The sequence below is a fragment of the Coenobita brevimanus genome, chromosome 106, assembly GCF_032717465.1.
Source record: "Coenobita brevimanus isolate Jiangsu-jjx chromosome 106, ASM3271746v2, whole genome shotgun sequence".
In the NCBI taxonomy this organism is placed as follows: Eukaryota; Metazoa; Arthropoda; class Malacostraca; order Decapoda; family Coenobitidae; genus Coenobita; species Coenobita brevimanus.
In genome coordinates, this window is record NC_137059.1 from 5,508,935 (window position 1) to 5,515,294 (window position 6,360).

Here is a 6,360-nt window from a genome sequence, read left to right on the forward strand (position 1 = left end):
AATCTAAAAAATATCGTTTGGCGGTTAGGAGGAATTCAGTTTAACTCCCTGGATTCGTTGATATATTTCATGATTTTATTCTTGCTGTGTTCAGACGATTTTATTCAGCCTTGTAAATCTTGTGTAATTAAGGGGTGACTTAAGTTTGTATGTATTCTCTCCCTTTCAAAGTCTCTCCAAAGCTGAATAAAATCGTCTAGAGGTTGCGGAAATACAGCAACACACCACGTCGTTGGAGTGAAGAATTTAAAAAAGCTTAATCTAATTTTTTTGTAACAGAAAATGAACATAGGAAGGAAAAGCAAATAAAAAAAAGTCCATACACCAGATAACAAGTGTCCTCCATTCATAAAAAATCTAGCACTTGGACTTGAACTGCTGTAGATTTAAGTTTGGGGGTGTTCATGCACACTGATTCTGTATTTTTAAGTACGAGTGTTATTTGTTAAACTAGATAAGCGTCATGTACACTCTGTTCGCTCCAGCTAGGCGTGAAAATTGCTGTCTGTTTTTCATGAATATTGAGCCGCAGCAACAGATTAACACTAGAGTATGGTGCTAGCTGCAAAATTTCTGTGAGAATAATGTTGAGCCATAGCACTGTCTTGTGGCACAGATCTACGGGAAATAAGCTGTAAAAGGATTAATATTTCTGTGTAATTGACGTGAATGACATAGTAACACACACACACACACACACACACACACACACACACACACACACACACACACACACACACACACACACACACACATCATAGTAAAGTGTTAATGGAGAAAACATGTAGTAACTTGAGGATGGGATAGCAGTCTTGGGTTGAATAAATTTTTATAATAGCAAGAATATAGATGGCGTTCTCGGGCTGAAAGGGTTAACGAAGAGGAAAATCCGTATCTTTTAATGACGTAAGAGACCACAGTCCCCATAGCAAGATAATTTGTACCATTTTCACCTAATGGAACTGGACCACTATCACAACTTGAAGCTAAGTCGTGGTTATATGAAAATTGATGAGCCTGAGTTATGAGGAAAGGCAGAGTCTCCTTGGTTACTAGTCAGATCCACCCTCCAGTCTGAATTAGCATATGATGTATGATTGAGTCTCCTTGGTTACTAGTCAGATCCACCCTCCAGTCTGAATTAGCATGAGTTATGATGTAAGATTGAGTCTTCTTGGTTACTAGTCAAATCCACCCTCCAGTCTGACAACGTCTAGTCATGAAATGAGCTGAAAAAGGTTTGGGATCTCGATCAGGTTAGAACAAAAACACTGCTAATGGGGCAATATGTGCTAAGGTAAGAATAGTACAGGACTAGCCTGTACAGTACTTCCTGACACCAAGCAGTCCCTTCTTCCTCACACCAAGCAGTTCTCTTCAGGTTAGCTAGAACGTATCGAACGGAAGGGTTAGTTTAGGATTCATTCATTCACTACTAGAGTGTTCCCTTAAGCAGAACAAAATCTTCGGGAGAGGGCAAGAATAGTTCGGTAAAATAAGTCACTTAATTGAAGGTGTTTAGGAAGGTGCATAGAGTTCAGAGATGGCTAGAATAGATCAGTTTAATAAATCACTTAATTGAAGGTGTTTAGGAAGGTGCAGCATGTTCAGAAATGATAAGAACAGATCAGTAAAATAAATCACTTAATTGAAGGTATGTACGAAGTAGCATCATGGTCAGAGATTGCAAGAATAGATCAGTGAAATAAATCGCTTAATTGAAGGTGTTTAGGAAGGTGCATGGTGTTCGGAGATAGCAAGAATAGATCAGTAAAATAAATCGCTTAATTGAAGGTGCTTAGGAGGGTGCATAATCAGTAAAATAAAAGGTAAACCCCGTTTGTTACCTCCATATGATTTTATTTGTCTTAAGGGTTACCTTTTGTAGTAAAGGGCCAGTTCAAGCAGTAACTAAGAAAGGCTGTAGTAAAGGAGGGATGTAAAGTAGTGTGTGTGTGTGTGTGTGTGTGTGTGTGTGTGTGTGTGTGTGTGTGTGTGTGTGTGCGTGCGTGCGTGCGTGCGTGCGTGCTTGCTGGAGTGAATAAAGCGAATACATTCATTTGGCCTACGTAAATATTCGTGTGTGTCGATCTCCAGCTTTTTTTTCCAGCAAACAGTCTTTCTTTAGCAAGCCTGACCCAGCCCCACAACACAAGACACTGGGGTGGGTTACAAGAGGTGGAAAAGTGGGTATCAGGAGACATATACTGAACGGAAAAAAAAAAGTGAAAAACAAATTATCTGTTCACTTAAACGCCATAAAACTGCCATCTCTCCTTATTGAATTTTGAACCGTAACGTCAGATTAAACAGAAGTTGGCGCTAGTCACAAAGAAGTGCTGTGACTAAGATACGGAGCGGTAGTATTGTTTTAGTTTGCTGCTGAGCCATGGGAAATAAGCTTCAAAAGGACGAAAGCCTCCACCACGTAAAAAATGAACTCCAGTGTTTCGTTTTCCTTTCCTACTAACATGTGCGTGTGAGCGAGCGAGCAGAAAGGCATAGCTGGATGGGTTATAGGGGGAGACCAGGTACGCAGAGGAAAGCTGAATGATTGAAAAGATGAGTGTTTGCATTTCCAACGCATGTGTAGCGTAATCTTTTCATATACAGTGAAGTTGTTTAAGGAGGGTACCAGAGGAGATGTAGGTTGGAGTGATGGGGTTGAATGGGTGGGATTTAAGGTATGGACTCGTATGCAGAGGGAAAATAAATGACAGGAAAAAGGTGGGTTCACGTTCCAAAGCATCTCTGTAATATTTCGTCTGCAGTAACGTTGTGTAGGAGGGTAGGAGAGGGCGGTATAGGCTGGAGTGAGGGGCTGGGAGCTTACGTAAATGGAAAATGAATGGTAGAAAATATAGTGTTTACATTTGCAACGGATCTGCGGCGTATCTTTTCGTGTACAGTAACGTTATTTGTGTAGGGAGGGTAGGAGAGGGCGGTATAGGATGGAGTGATGGGGTGGGTTACATGAGGTGGGCCGGTAGTGGGCACTTGACTGGGGCAGCACCGGTGGCCACTCAACACTATCACTTCCCTCTCACCACGGGGGGTACACACACACACACACACACACACACACACACACACACACACACACACACACACACACACACACACACACATACACACACACACACGAGCCGATATAATACACTACTAACCTTCTCCAGTAGTCTCAACACAAACCATCTCTCCAAAGCTTTTAAAAGTCTCTCCATTAATCCCTAAAAAGTCTCCCATAACGCTGAATAAGATAGTGTACCAGAAGAGAGAGAGAGAGAGAGAGAGAGAGAGAGAGAGAGAGAGAGAGAGGGCAATAATGTACGGAAGAAAAAGTTGATCGTCACTTCGAAAAGAAATATTTTCAGGAACTCCTTTTAGCTTTCCGTGGGTGCTAAAATGGGACGCCTTCATGTGGTGCCACCAATACGCGGCACAGCTGGTTATTCAGATGGAGCTTGGGCACTACTTCCTTATCTCAAAGGGAAGATACTGGACTGTAGGAGGGCAGAGTAAGCCTGCAGTTCACCGGGTTCACGTTTCAGATGAGCCTTGTGTCAATAGTAACAGCAGCAGCCCGTCCGTTCGTTAGTAGTAGTAGTAGTAATAGTAGTAGTAGTAGTAGTAAGTTGTATTTTATCACCATGGGCTTGGATTGATAAACGAACTATCAATCCTAAGGTGAACAATTTTAAAACTTACGTATTACCCTGAAAGGTGTGTTAGGCTCCGAGGTTAGCATTGCTGTGTTTCATAAGTTGACGCTCGCTGTTTTGTATTTACCGTAATGTAATGTCTATATCTGTCCGTAAGATTTCGCAGGATGCCCAAAGAGACACGGGATGATTGGACGCACGTTAAGATTCGTTTTTGCAACAATAATAATAGTAATAATAATAATAAATAATAATAAAAATCATCATCATCATCATCCATCCCTCCATCCATCCCTCCCACCCTCCATCCAGGCATCATCCAAACATAATAATAATAATAATAATAATAATAATAATAATAATAGCAATAAGGGAAGGCGTAGCACTTCCGGTGTCCTAAGAAAAACTAAATCATATCTACAAGGATGTGGTGTGGCTCTTGATATAATTAGGATATCATTAGGTGGAAAAAAAAAAAAGATGATGTTGATGGTGATAATAACGATGATGATGATTTGTGTTGTGACTGTTTCTGTTAATTTTTCCGTGTTTGTGGTGTGTGGCGGGAACTCGGAGTAGAATTTAAAGTTTTCTATGCAGTGATCTCGTTTTCTTTAAGTTCATGCGAGCACAAACGACGATATTGACTCTCTGATTTAGATGACGTTTTGATTTTTCTTGCTGTCTCCAGACGATTTTACTGAACTTTGGAAAAGCCTGTCGTGTTAGAGGGGTTAGTGGAGGGTTTATCTAACTCCCCCGATTCAAAATGCCTCCTCAGCTGAATAAAAGCGTCTGAAAGTAGAAAGAATATGTAGGAAAATGCGGCATTGGGGTGACTGATTAATTTCTAGCAGGATCTTTCGTTGGGAAGGGAATAGAGCCGGTCCATGGAGAGAGGGAGAGAGAGAGAGAGAGAGAGAGAGAGAGAGAACAAATTAACGTCAGGTCAGAGTGAATTGAGTATTGTTTTCATTGAGAGAGAGAGAGAGCGCAAATTTACGCCAAGTCGAAGTGGAGAGAGCATAGTTGCCATTGAGAGAGAGGGAGAGAGAGAGAGAGAGAGCGCAAATTTACACCAAGTCGAAGTGGAGAGAGCATAGTTGCCATTGAGAGAGAGAAAGAGAGAAAATTTACGTCAGGTCAGAGTGAAGAGAATATAGTTGCCATTGAGAGAGAGAGAGAGCAAATTTAGGCCAGGTCAAAATGAAGAGAGTGTAGTTGCCAGGAGTCATATTCTCATTAGCGTGATAAAAAATTCTTAAGAAGGACGGAAAATTTGATCATAAGTTAGTTCTGCCACATTGTCAGTTTTTGGCAAGGAAGAAGAGGGCAGAATCTTAGCATGTTCCTTGGCCTTCGTGGATTAAATTGATTCTTAATTTTGTCGGGGAAAGAAGAGTGGAGAATATTCCCATTTCCCTCTCTTGGATTTAATAGATTCCGTATTAAATCTGTCAAGGAAAGAGGAGTGAAAAAATCCTCTTATCCCTGTGTTTTTCTTGAATTTAAACGAATAGTATTGAAATTTGTCAAGGAAAGAAGAGTGAAAAAGATCTCCATATTTCTGTGTTTTGAATTTAAACGAGTAGGAATGAAACCTGTCAAGGAAAGAAGAGTATAGCCTTGAATATTTCCATTTCCCTTTTTTTCTTGGATTAAATTGATTCCTTATTAAATCTGTCAATGAAAGAAGAGTGAAAAAGATCCCCTTATCCCTGTGTTTTTCTTGAATTTAAACGAGTAGGAATGAAACTTGTCAAGGAAAGAAAAATGTGGAATCTCCCTATTTTTGTTTTTTCTTGGAGTAAAACGAATAGTAATGAAACTTGTCAGGGAAAAAAGATGTAGAATATCCCTTTATCCCTGAGTTTTTCTTGAATTAAAACGATATTATAGAAATTTGTCAAGGAAAGAAGAGTGGAGAATATTCCCATTTCCTTTTTTTCTTGGATTAAATTGTTTCTTTATTTCGTCAAGGAAAGAAAAATGCAGAATTATCCTATGTCTGTTTACATTTGTTCTTCGTGGGTATGAAAAGATTTTTTTTTAACAAGGAAAGATGAATGCAAAAATTTCTTCTCATAATTATTCCTACATAAAAAAAAAAATATATATCGATATTTTTTGGTAAGGAAAGAGTTCAGAATCTTCCCATTTCCCATATATCTCGTCGATTGAGGAAGCTCCCTAACACCTTTTCCCAAGCGATTTATTTTGTTTATTACACCGTACTGTCCTCTTTTGTGTTACATAAAATCCTTCTAATATCGCGATACTGGATAAATAACGTACCAGAAGGATATTAACCAACCATATCCAAAAATAAATCGCCAAGGAAGAGGTGTTAGGGAGCTTCTTTACCGGACAAGGAGAAAAACAACGCTTAGTATTTTTAGCAAGGGAGAGAGACTGTATAATTTTTCTATATCCATTAGTTCTTCCTAGATAAAAAAAAAAAAAATATTAATTTTGCTAAGGGAAGGAGACTGTAATTTTTCTATATCCTTTACTTCGTAGATAAAAAAAGGACAATTATTATTATTATTATTATTATTATTATTAATATTATTATTATTATTATTATTATTAGTAGTAGTAGTAGTGGTAGTAGTAGTATTTTGGCTAGGAAAGAATGCAAAATAATCCTATATCCATTTATTCTTTCATGTCAAAAAAAAAAAAAAAATGCTTAGTA

At 38.8% G+C, this 6,360-nt stretch overlaps 1 protein-coding gene across 1 annotated transcript in view; it reads left to right on the forward strand.

The window, feature by feature from the left end:
- Positions 1–6,360, forward strand: part of Plod (procollagen lysyl hydroxylase) — a 403,871-nt gene that overhangs the window by 64,257 nt on the left and 333,254 nt on the right. The window lies entirely within an intron of this gene.